Source organism: Pan troglodytes, chromosome 5 (genome assembly GCF_028858775.2).
Source record: "Pan troglodytes isolate AG18354 chromosome 5, NHGRI_mPanTro3-v2.0_pri, whole genome shotgun sequence".
NCBI classification, from domain to species: domain Eukaryota; kingdom Metazoa; phylum Chordata; class Mammalia; order Primates; family Hominidae; genus Pan; species Pan troglodytes.
In genome coordinates this window covers 122,850,172-122,862,757 of record NC_072403.2, presented here as the reverse complement: position 1 = coordinate 122,862,757, position 12,586 = coordinate 122,850,172, and positions in this window count along the sequence as shown.

Sequence of the window (12,586 nt, the reverse complement as noted above, 5' to 3'; positions counted from 1 at the left end):
GCAACCACAAACTTTGATATTTAAGAAAAACTGTGTTTCCTTATTTTCCTTAAATTAAGCTTGACTCTGAGCCCCTGTCACATCAAGCTGGCAGGAAAATTTAATCTCAATTTCCTCTCCTTTACACTCCCAGATCAGGCATAGTATTTGAAGAGGCCTCTCCAGTCTTTAATCCATATTGGTTACTACTGAGATTCCCATGGTTCTTGAAGCCACACAGACCCTTCAATTTCAGGCACTATGTTTCAGTAAAGCATGGGAATCCCTGCTGTTTGGAAACCCTGAAGTTTAGAGCAGGCCTTTCTGAGGCTAGACTCTTAGGTCTTGGCACTACTTCAGGACACTGCTGGGAGAGAAGAGACACACCAGTCCTTTCCCAGCCTAAAGAAATCTCCATTTCCTCCTGTAGTTTTTATTTTTTGTTTCAGATACAGGGTCTTGCTCTGTTGCCCAGGCTGTAGTGCAGTGGGGTGATCACAGCTCACTGGAACTCCTGGGCTCAAGCAATCCTTCTGTCTCAGGCTCCTTAGTAGCTGGGACTACAGGCATGCATCACCATGCCTGGCTAATTCTTCAGTTTTTTTTTTTTAATATTTATTTATTTATTTATTTATTTATTTATTTAGAGACAGAGTCTCGCTCTGTTACCCAGGCTGGAGTGCAATGGCACAATCTCAACTCACTGCAACCTCTGCCTCCTGGGTTCAAGTGATTCTCCTACCTCAGCCCCCCAAGTAGCTGGGATTACAGACATCAGCCAATACGCCTGGCTAATTTTTTGTATTTTTAGTGGAGACGGCGTTTCACCATGTTGTCCAGGCTGGTCTCGAACGCCTGACCTCAAGTGATCCACCTGCCTCAGCCTCCCAAAGTGCTGGTATTATAGGCATGAACCACCACACCCAGCCAGCTTTCCATTCTTTTAAACATCACAGATAAAGAAATACAAACTGCCTACCTGCCTGCTTGGAAGGGATAAAGGGGGAGAATGTAGGGTATTAGTGTCTCCATAAATTACCCTGCCATATCAGTAAAAGCCTTTGAATCGCTTCAACCAGGGAGTTGGAGGTGGCAGTGAGCTGAGATTGTACCACTGCACTCCAGCCTGGCGACAAAGTGAGATTCCGTCTCAAAAAAAAAAAAAAAGAATCATGAAAAATTTCAGAAATATGATTTCTGAAAAATCAAGTGTTGTGCTCTATATTTAAAAGCCTGCCACTAGGAGGAGACAAATGAATTAAAAATTGTTTAACCTGTTCTTTTAGAACACATTTTCTTTTTTTTTGTTTGTTTTTGAATTTTTTTTTTTTTTAGAGACAGGATGTCGCTTTGTCCCCCAGGCTAGAGTGCAGAAACGCTATCATAGTTCACTGCAGCCTTGATATCCGGGGCTTAAGCGATCTTCCCACCTCAGCCTCCACAGTAGCTGGGACTACAGGCTCATGCCACCATGCCCGGCTAATTAAAAAAATTTTTTTGTAGAGATGGAGTCTCACTATGCTGCCCAAGCTGGTCTTGAGCTCCTGAGATCCAGCAATCCTCCTGCCTCAGCCTCCCAAAGCACTGGGATTACAACCGTGTGCCACCTCACTTTGTCTTAAAAATCAACATTTTACGCTTACGTAGTAGTTTATATTCCATTTAAGGACAATACGAGCTTTTAAAAATGTATCTTATTCTGTTTTAGATTGAAAACTAAATGTTAATCGACTGGTTCTCAAACTTCAGCTGTATCAGAATCAGCTGGAGGGCTAATTAAAATGCAGACTGCTCAAGCCCCACCCCCAGAGTTTCTGATTCAGCAGGTTTGATATAGGAGAGGACAGAAAATATGCCTTTTTTTTTTTTTTTTTTGAGACAGGGTCTCACTCTGTCACCCAGGCTGGAGTGCAGTGGTGCGATCTCTACTCACTGCAACCTCCATTCCCTGGGTTCAAGTGATCCTCCCACCTCAGCCTCCTGAGTAGCCATGCATCACCATGCCTGGCTATTTTTTTTTGTATTTTTAGTAGAGACATGTTGCCCAGGCTTGTCTCCTGAGCCCAAGCAATCCGCCGGCGTCAACCTCCCAAAGTGCTGGGATTACAGGCGTGAGCCACTGCGCTCGGCCGAACATACGCCTTTCTAACAAGGTCTCGGGTGATTCTGATGCCCTGGTCTAAGGAACACGCTTTGAGAACCACTGTGCTAGATGACAGTAGACGTCAACACCACCTGCCAACAATCAGATTCAATTAAATATTGAGAACACACTAAGTAAAGTATTCCAGTTTGCTAGAAAGTAATGTAGTGTTAGAAATAAGACTGGAATTACCGTCTTTGAAGGCCTTGAATTCAAAAGAAAGCACTTGGCTGGCGTGGTGGTTCACGTCTGTAATCCCAGCACTTTGGGAGGTTGTGGCAGCGGATCACCTGAGGTCAGGAGTTCTAGACCAGCCTTGACCAACATGGTGAAACCCTGTCTCTACTAAAAATACAAAATTAGCTGGGCGGGGTTGTGCCTACCTGTAATCCCAGCTATTTGGGAAGCTGAGGCAGGAGAATCGCTTGAATCTGGGAGGCGGAGATTGCAGTGAATGCAGGTTTTTGTTTGTTTGTTTTTTTTTTCTGAGACAGAGTTTTGCTCTGTCACCCAGGCTGGAGTGCAATGGCATGATCTCAGCTCACTGCAACCTCCTCCGCCTCCCAGGTTCAAGCAATTCTCCTGCCTCAGCCTCCCAAGTAGCTGGGAGTACAGGCCCTGCCACCATGCCCGGCTAATCTTTGTATTTTTAGTAGAGATGGGGTTTCACCATGTTGGCCAGGCTGGTCTTGAACTCCTGACCTCAAGTGATCCACCTTCCTCAGTCTCCCAAAGTGCTGGGATTACAGGTATGAGCCACTGCACCCATCCCATTCCTTTTATGTTAAAGCAAAAATAGATGGAGAAGATTGCAAAATCTGCATAACTTTTTTTTTCTTTCTTTCTTGAGACAGTGTCTCACTCTGTCACCCAGGCTGGAGGGCAGTGGCACTATCTCGGCTCACTACAACCTCTGCCTCCCGGGTTCAAGTGATTCTCCTGCCTCAGCCTATCGAGTAGCTGGGACTACAGGCGCTTGCCACCACACCCAGCTATTTTTAGTGGAGATGGGGTTTCACCATGTTGGCCAGGCTGGTCTCGAACTCCTGACCTCAGGTTATCCACTCACCTCAGCCTCCTAAAGTGCTGGGATTATAGGCGTGAGCCACTGCACCTGGCCAAATATAATTTTTTTTTAAAGTTCCAGTTCCAGAGTCATCTTTATTTAAAAAAAAAAAAAAGTTGAAGCTTTTCCTAAAGCATGGTCCTAAGGTTCAGATAGGTGGGTTCCTTAAGGGAAGGGGTAGGAAGTCGTGGTAGAAAGGAAATATAAGGCTGGGCTTGGTGGCCCACGCCTGTAATCACAGCCCTTTGGGAGGCCAAAGTGGAAGAATCACTTGAGCCCAGGAGTTCAAAACCAGCCTGGGTAGCATAGTCCCGATCTCTACAAAAAATTTAAAAAATAGCTGGATGTGGTGGCGCACACCTGTGGTCCCATCTACTTGGAAGGGTGAAGCAGGAGGATCATTAGAGCCTGGGACATTGAGGCTGCAGTGAGCTGTGATGGCACCCACGCACTCCAGCCTAGGTGACAGAGCAAGACCCTGTCTCCAAAAAAAGAGAAAAAAGAAAAAAATATATATCAATATGGAAAAACAAATTTGGACATTTAAATATTGACTTAAGGCCGAGTGCGGTGGCTCACGCCTGTAATCCCAGCACTTTGGGAGGCCCAGGCAGACAGATCATCTGAGGTCAGGAGTTCAAGACCAGGCTGGCCAACATGGCAAAACCCCGTCTCTACTAAAAATACAAAAATTAGCTGGGTGTGGTGGCGAGTACCTGTAATCCCAGCTACTTGGGAGGCTGAGGCAGGCGAATGGCTTGAACCTGGGAGGCGGAGTTTGCAGTGAACCGAGATTTGCGCCTCTGCACTCCAGCATGGGCAACAGAGCAAGACTCTCTCTCTAAATACATGAACAAATAAATAAAAGTAAATATTATTGACCTAAAAGCAAAAGTTTAGAGGTGTTCCAAAATTTAACTTAATGTGATAACCAAAGGTGGCCGATCGATGGCCTTGAGGGAAACCATAAGCATTTGAGGACTGTCAGTGGAAGGGTAATTTGGCAGCTGTGGGTCTAGGGCAGCTTGACTCAGGAAACTTTTCTGTGGTCCAGGTACGGGGAGATGAGACCCTGGATGAGGACAGTGACTGAGGAAGATAAAGGGAAAGGTCAGAGACATTCCAGTTATAAATCATAAGACTTGGGCGACTGCCTAAATGAGGAGGAAAAAAATCTCCAGTTATGAGCCTGAGACTCAGTTCAGAAATATGGTACTGGCAACATGAGGTAGCTTGCCCCAGTTGCTCTGTCCAAACAGATAAAAGGATGATTAACCAGACCAGTGGTTCTCAAGTGTGGTCCCCAGATCAGTGTAGTCAGCATTACCTGGGATTTTGTTATAAATGCAAATTCGCAGGCCGTACCCCAGATGACTAAATCAGAAATGCTGGGAAGGGGTCCTACAACTTGTGATTTAAGCTCTCCAGATGATTCTGATGCATATTATTATTATTATTATTATTATTATTATTATTTTGAGTCAGGGTCTTGCTCTGTCACCAAGGCTGGTGTGCAGTGGTGTGATCACAGCTTACTGCAGCCTTGACCTCCTGTGTTCAAGTGATCCTTCCACCTCAGCCTCTTGAGTAGCTGGAACTACAGGCACACATCACCATGCCCAGCTAGTTTTTGTATTTTTAGTAGAGATGGGTTTTGCCATGTTGGCCAGGTTCTGATGCACATTTAATTTTGAAAACTGAACTAAGCCAGTCAAATTTTTTTCTTTTTTTTTTTTTTTTTAGATGGAGTCTCACTCTGTCATCCAGGCTGGAGTACAGTGGTATGATCTTGGCTCACTGCAACTTCCACCTCCCAGATTCAAGTGATTCTTCTACCTCAGCCTCTCGAGTAGTTGGGATTACAGGCACGCACCACTACGCCTGGCTAATTTTTTTTTGTATTTTTAGTAGAGACGGGGTTTCACCATGTTGGCCAGGCTGGTCTCAAACGCTGACCTCAAGTGATCTGCCCACCTTGACCTCCCAAAGTGCTGGGATTACAGGCGTAAGCCACCAAGCCCAGTCATATATATATATTTTTTCAGATGGAGTTTCGCTCTGTTTGCCCAGGCTGCAGTGCAATGGCGCGATCTCGGCTCACTGCAATCTCCACCTCCCGGGTTCAAGCAATTCTCCTGCCTCGGCCACCCAAGTAGCTGGGATTACAGGCATGCACCACCACTCCCGGCTCATTTTGTATTTTTAGTAGAGACAGGGTTTCTCCGTGTTGGCCAGGCTGGTCTCGAACTCCTGACCTCAGGTGATCCGCCCGCCTCGGCCTCCCAAAGTGTTGGGGTTACAGGCACGAGACACCGCGCCTGGCGTTTTTTTGTTTTTTTTTTTCTTTCAGGAATTTGGGCTGGGCATGGTGGCTCACGCCTGTGATCCCAGAGCTTTGGGAAGCCGAGGCAGGAGGATTGCTTGAGCCTACCAGTTCAAGACCAGCCTGGGCAACATAGTGAGACACTGTATCTACAAAAAATTAAAAAATTAGCCAGGCAGCTGGACAAGGTGGCTCATGCCTGTAATTCCAGCACTTTGGGAGGCCAAGGTGGGCGGATCACCTGAGATTGAGAGTTCAAGACCAGCCTGACCAACATGGAGAAACCCTGTCTCTACTAAAAATACGAAATTAGCTGTGCGTGGTGGCGCATGCCTGTAATCCCAGCTACTCGGGAGGCTGAGGCAGGAGAATCGCTTGAACCCGGGATGCAGAGGTTGTGGTGAGCCAAGATCATGCCATTGCACTCCAGCCTGGGTAACAAGAGTGAAACTCCATCTCAAAGAAAAAAAAAAAAATTAGCCAGGCATGGTGGCACAGCTATAGTCCCAGCTACTCAGTAGGCTGAAGTGGAAGGATTGCTTAAGCCTGGGGTGCCAAGGATGCAGTGAGCTGTGATCATGCCACTGTACTCCAGCCTGGGTGACAGAGTGAGACTCTGTCAAAAAAAAAAAAAAAAGAAAAAAGAGAAAAAGAATTTGAAGTTGATTATACAGAGAATCAGTCTGTTGAATGTGGGGAGAGAAGCTGAAAGTGGTTATAAGTGGTTATAGAGAGACATGATATGAGTAAACTGGCATTATGACTAAGCAGAAGCTATGACTAAATGAGGTAGTTGGCTGGTAGTCATAGAGACAGAGAGAAATGGTGATACACACCCTCGGGGTTGGGGAGTACTACATGACTCCTGCCACTGAGAGTGACACTTAACTCCATCTGTAGGCGTGCATAGAATTTGTTGTCCACTTCCATGTTCATTTTAGTTCCCAACTGCAGTCTAACCACTTGGCTGTTCTTAAGTTCCTATGATATTCTCATCTTTCTTGTCATGTGTATCCTCAAAATAGACTTCCTCCCAGCTACTCAGAAGGCTGAGACGGGAGGATCACTTGAGCTCAGGAGTTTGAGACCAGCCTGGGCAAGATAGCAAGACCCCCATCTCTTTATAAAATATGTGTATAGAGAGACTTCCTACTACTTGAGATGGCAGGAGTAAATCTGTGTTCCTAAAACTTGAAAAGTTGATACAGGTTAAGCAACCCTAATCCAAAAATCTAAAATCCAGAATTCTCCAAAATCCAAAGCTTTTTTTTTTTTTTTTTTTTGAGGTGGAGATTCGCTCTTGTTGCCCAAGCTGGAGTGCAATGGCGTGATCTCGGCTCACTGCAACCTCTGCCTCCCTGGTTCAAGTGATTCTTCTGCTTCAGCCTCCCAAGTAGCTGGGAGTATAGGCATGTGCCACCACACCCAGCTAATTTTGTATTTTTAGTAAAGATGGGGTTTCTCCATGTTGGTCAGGCTGGTCTCCTGACCTCCGGTGATCTGCCCATCTCGGCCTCCCAAAGTGCTGGGATTACAGGTGTGAGCCACCATGCCCGGCCCAAAATCCAAAACTTTTTGAGTGCCAATGTGATGCCTCAAGGGAAAACTCCACACCTGACCTCATGTGATGGGTCAAAGTCAAAACTTTGTTTCAGGCTGGGCACAGTGGCTCACGCCTGTAGTTGCAGCACTTTGGAAGGCCAAGGCAGGTGGATCACTTGAGGCCAGGAGTTCCAGACCAGCCTGGCAAACATGGCGAAAACCCATCTCTACTTAAAATACAAAAATTAGCTAGGCATGGTGGCACACACCTGTAATCCCAGCTACTTAGGAGGCTGAGGCATGAGAATCGCCTGAACCTGGGAGGCAGAGGTTGCAGTGAGCCAAGACTGCCCCACTGCACTCCAGCCTGGGTGACAGAGTGAGACTCTATCTCAAAAAACAAGAACAACAAAAAGAACTAAATAAATGGGAAAGCATCCCATGTTCCTTGATTGGAATGCTTAAAAATTTTTTTGTTTGTTTGTTTCAGAGGAGGGGAAGGAGAAAAAAAAAAAGAAAGAAAAAAACTTTACTTCAACCAGCACATGGTTTATGCTTGTTATCCCAGTGCTTTGGGAGTCTGTTGCACGAGGATCACTTCAGCCCAGGGGTTCAAGACCAGCCTGGGCAACATAGCAAGATCCCATCTCAATTAAAAAAAAAAAAGAAAACTTTATTTCATGCACAGTTATTTAAAATATTATATAAAATTACCTTCAAGCTATGTGTATAAACTGTATATGAAACATAAATGAATATTGTGTTTAGACTTGGGTCTCATCCCCAAGATATCTCATTATACATATGCAAGTATTTCAAACTCTGAAAAAAACAGAAATCTGGAACACTTCTTTTTTTGAGACAGGATCTTGCTCTGTCACCCAGGCTGGAGTGCAGTGGCATAATCTCAGCTCACCGCAACCTCCACCTCCCACATTCAAGCAATTCTCCTGCCTCAGCCTCCCGAGTAGTTGGGACCACAGGTGCACACTACCACCCCCAGCTAATTTTTGTATTTTTAGTAGAGATGGGGTTTCACCATGTTGGCCAGGCTGGTCTCGAATTCCTGAGCTCAAGGGATCCACCCCCCTTGGCCTCCCAAAATGTTGGGATTAGAGGCGTGAGCTACTGCACCCGGCCAGAAATCTGAAACACTTCTGATCCCAAGCATTTCATATAAGGGATACTTAACCTGTATAGCTTCAAAGTAGATTGAGCAAAAGTTTAAATTAATAAAAACAATTACTTTAAAAATTATGGGCTTAGGCCGGGAGTGGTGGGTCACGCCTGTAATCCCAGCACTTTGAGAGGCCGAGGTGGGTGGATCACGAGGTCGGGAATTCGAGACCAGCCCGACCAACATGGTGAAACCCCATCTCTACTAAAAATACAAAAATTAATTGGGCGTAGTGGTGCGCCTGTAATCCCAGCTACTCGGGAGGCTGAGACAGGAGAATTGCTTGAACCCAGGAGGAAGAGGTTGCAGTGAGCCGAGATCGCGCCATTGTACTCCAGCCTGGGCGACAAAGCGAGACTCCATCTCAAAAAGAAAAAAAAATCATGGGCTTGGCTGGGCATGATGGCTCACGTCTATAATCCCAGCACTATGGGAGCGAGGTGGGTGGATCACTTGAGGACAGAAGTTTGAGACCAGGCTGGCCAACATGGTGAAACCCCATCTGTACTAAAAATACAAAAATTAGCCGGGTGTGGTGGTGCGCACCTGTAGTCCCAGCTACTCAAGAGGCTGAGGCAGGAGAATCGCTTGAACCCAGGAGGTGGAGATTGCAGTGAGCTGAGACCACACCACTGCACTGCAACCTGGGCAGGAGAGTGAGACTCCATCTCAAGGACAAAAAAATATATATATATATAGAGAGAGAGAGAGAGAAAGAGAGAGAGGGAGAGAGAGAGAGAGAGAGAGCTGGCCAGGCAAGGTGGCTCACACCTGTAATCCCAGTACTTTGAGATGCAGAAGTGAGCAGACTGCTTGAGCTCAGGAGTTTAAGACCAGCCTGGTCAACATGGTGAAACCCTGTCTCTACAAAAAATATATATAAGAATTAGCTGGGCATGGTGGTGCAGGCTTGTAGTCCCAGCTACTCAGGAGGCTGAGGCAGGAGGATCACTTAAGCCTGGGAGGTGGGAGGCTGCAGTGAGCCAAGATGGTGCCACTACACTCCAGCCTAGGTGACAGAGTGAGATCCTGTCTTTAAAAAAAAAATTACAGGTAATTTTTAGTTCTTTTTTAAAATAAAGTTTACAATCTTAACCAACTTTAAGTGCACAGTTCATTAATGTTACATGTATCCACGTTGTGCAACTGGTCTCCAGAACTACTTCATCTTGCAAATACTTTTTTTTTTTTATTTTTGAGACGGCATCTCGCTCAGTTGCCAGGCTGGAGTGCAGTGGCGTGATCTCGGCTCACTGCAACCTCCGCCTCCTGGGTTCAAGCGATTCTCCTGTCTCAGCCTCTGAGTAGCTGGGACCACAGGTGCACACTACCACTCCCAGCTAATTTTTGTATTTTTACTAGATGGGGTTTCACCATGTTGGCCAGGCTGGTCTCAAATTCCTGAGCTCAAGGGATCCACCCCCCTTGACCTCCCAAAATGTTGGGATTACAGGCGTGAGCCACTGCACCCAGCCAGAAATCTGAAAACCTGCTGATCCCAAGCATTTCATATAAGGGATAACTCAATCTGTATAGCTTCAAACCTGTATAGTACAGACATAGTTTCACCATGTTGGCCAGGATGGTCTCCATCTCTTGACCTCATGATTCACCAGCCTTGGCCTCCCAAAGTGCTGAGATTATAGGCATGAGCCACCTCACCTGGCCTCAAATAATTACCTTTCTTTGTTTTTTTGTGTTTTTTTGAGACAGAATCTTGCTCTGTCGCTCAGGCTGGAGTGCAGTGGCATGATCTCAGCTCACTGCAAGCTCCATTTCCCAGGTTCACGCCATTCTCCTGCCTCAGCCTCCCGAGTAGCTGGGACTACAGGCACCCACCACCAAGCCCAGCTAATTTTTTTGTGTTTTTAGTAGAGACAGAGTTTCACCGTGTTAGCCCGGATGGTCTTGATCTTCTGACCTCATGATCCGTCCACCTCGGCCTCCCAAAGTGCTGGGATTACTCTTTTTTTTTTTTTTTAAGAAATGGGGTCTCACTATGTTGCCCAGGCTAGTCTCGAACTCCTTGACTCAAATGATCCTCTTGCCTCAATCTGCCCAAAGTGCTGGGATTACAGGTGTGAACCACTGTGCCTGGCCAAGAGTTACTTTTAGATGAAATGTGTTGTTACCTTTCCCCTTGAACAACCACCACTTCTAAATTAACCTTCACTTCTGATGCTGGGGTCACAGTTGGAAATCTTTATTTTTCTCTTCTCTTATGGCCTCCTTATTCAGGCAGTCACCCTGAAAATGTAGTACAGGTAATACTTTCTCAACTGGAATGTCTCTTGATCTCTCCTCTATTTCTCTCAACCACTGCCCCAATCCAAGTCTAAACTTCCCATCCTTAATTTCAACATCTTCTGTGTATAGTGTCTTTGTCTTTTCTTTAATTTTTTATATGTTTCATATTTTTCATATTGATCTTCAAAGAATAACAGTCGTGTAATTCGGGTAGAGTTGTGAACACAAAGATTCCATCAACTGTTAGTAAATGAGGCAGCAGTGTTGTCCGGCATTGTCAAAACTTTCGACAGGACCCTACATTGCCAGGAGTCTTAACTTCTTATCTGGTAAAAGAGAGGTTGAATTAAAAGAGATATCTCTAAATTCCTTTTCATCCGTGACATTGCCTATACCATTTTATTTGCTCTATCATCTTGATGGCATTGCTCTTTAGTCTATTTACAAAATATTACTTATTTAAATAGCTTGGTCTAGGGCTGGGTGTGGAAGCTCACGACTATAAACCCAGCCCTTTGGGAGGCCCAGGGGAGTTTGAGCCCAGGAGTTTGAGACCAGCCTGGGCAATATGGCGAAACCCCATCGCTACAAAAAATTAAAAATTAGCTGAGCATGGTGGCACATGTCCGTGGCCTCAGCTATTCGAGAGGCTGAGGCAGGAGGATCACTTGAGCCCAGGCTGCAGTGAGCTGTGTTTGCACCACTGCACTCCAGCCTGGGTGGCAGAGCAAGACCTAGTCTCAAAAATAAAAATAAAAAAATAATAAATAGCTTGGTCTTACAGAATGTTTTATTACCAACACATTTCAAGAAAGGAAGTTATAAGAGCAAAACTGTTGCACTTAGGGTGTTACGAATGTTTTCATTTGTTATGACAGTTTGACTTGTATCAGAACCCACCACACCTTATCAAACCTCACACTCTTCCTTTTCACCCACCAACTGGCCCTTTTGTTCCAACCAAGATGATTTATTGAAACTCTACATCCTGCCTTATATTCTTTTTGCCACTGGGCCTTTGCTAATGCTGTTTTCTTTGCCAGGCTGACTTTTGCTTCTCGGTCTTTGACGATTATGTCTCTCTTTTCTTTTTTTTTTCACCACATGGGTTTAATCTTCTCACATAGGTAATTAGAGTAGGTAGTCTTGAGCGGCAGTGTCTCCATTATGTCACCAGTGTCTTTTCTTCTTGTATCTTATGTTTTCTGTCTTCTATTCTGCTCATTGTCTCTCCTGATCAAAAGATGGCCTTTGCACCCCAGCCCCACGTGTCTGTGCCAGGGAAGTAGAAGAAAGCTGTAAGGAGAAAATAAAATAGAAAGTCCTTGCCTGGCATGGTGGCTCATGCCTGTAATCCCAGCACTTTGGGAGGCTGAGGCAGGCGGATCACCTGAGGTCAGGAGTTTGAGACCAGCCTGGCCAACATGGCAAAACCCTGTCTCTATTAAAAATAGAAAAATTAGCTGGGTGTGGTGGCATGCGCCTGTAATCCCAGCTACTCAGGAGGCTGAAGTAAGAGAATCTGGGAGGCGGACGTTGCAGTGAGCCGAGACTGCGCCACTGCACTCTAGTCTGGGAGACAGAGTGAGACTCCATCTCAAAAAAAAAAAAAAAAAAGAGAGAAAGTCCAGTAGCGGCTGGGCGTGGTGGCTCATGCCTGTAATCCCAGAACTTTGGGAGGCTAAGGCAGGCGGATCATTTGAGGTCAGGAGTTAGAGACCAGCCTGGCCAACATGGTGAAACCCTGTCTCTACTAAAAAATACAAAAATTAGCTGAGCGTGGTGGTGTGCACCTACAATCCCAGCCACTTGGGAGGCTAAAACACAAGAATCCCTTGAACCCCAGGGGGCAAAGGTTGCAGTGAGACAAGATGGCGCCACTGCACTCGAGCCTGGGCAACAGAGTTAGACTGTCTCAAAAAAAAAAAAATTACAAAAAGAACATCCAGTAGACTTTCATATAAGTCCCATTGACCAACACTGTGGAATATGGCCACCCTTGGGCTGTGAAGGAGGTTGGAAAATGTATGCTGTGGTTAGCAATATTCCTGCTCTCTCAGAAAGAAAAAAATAAATAAATAAAAGGACAATGAATTGAGGGAAGGCAGC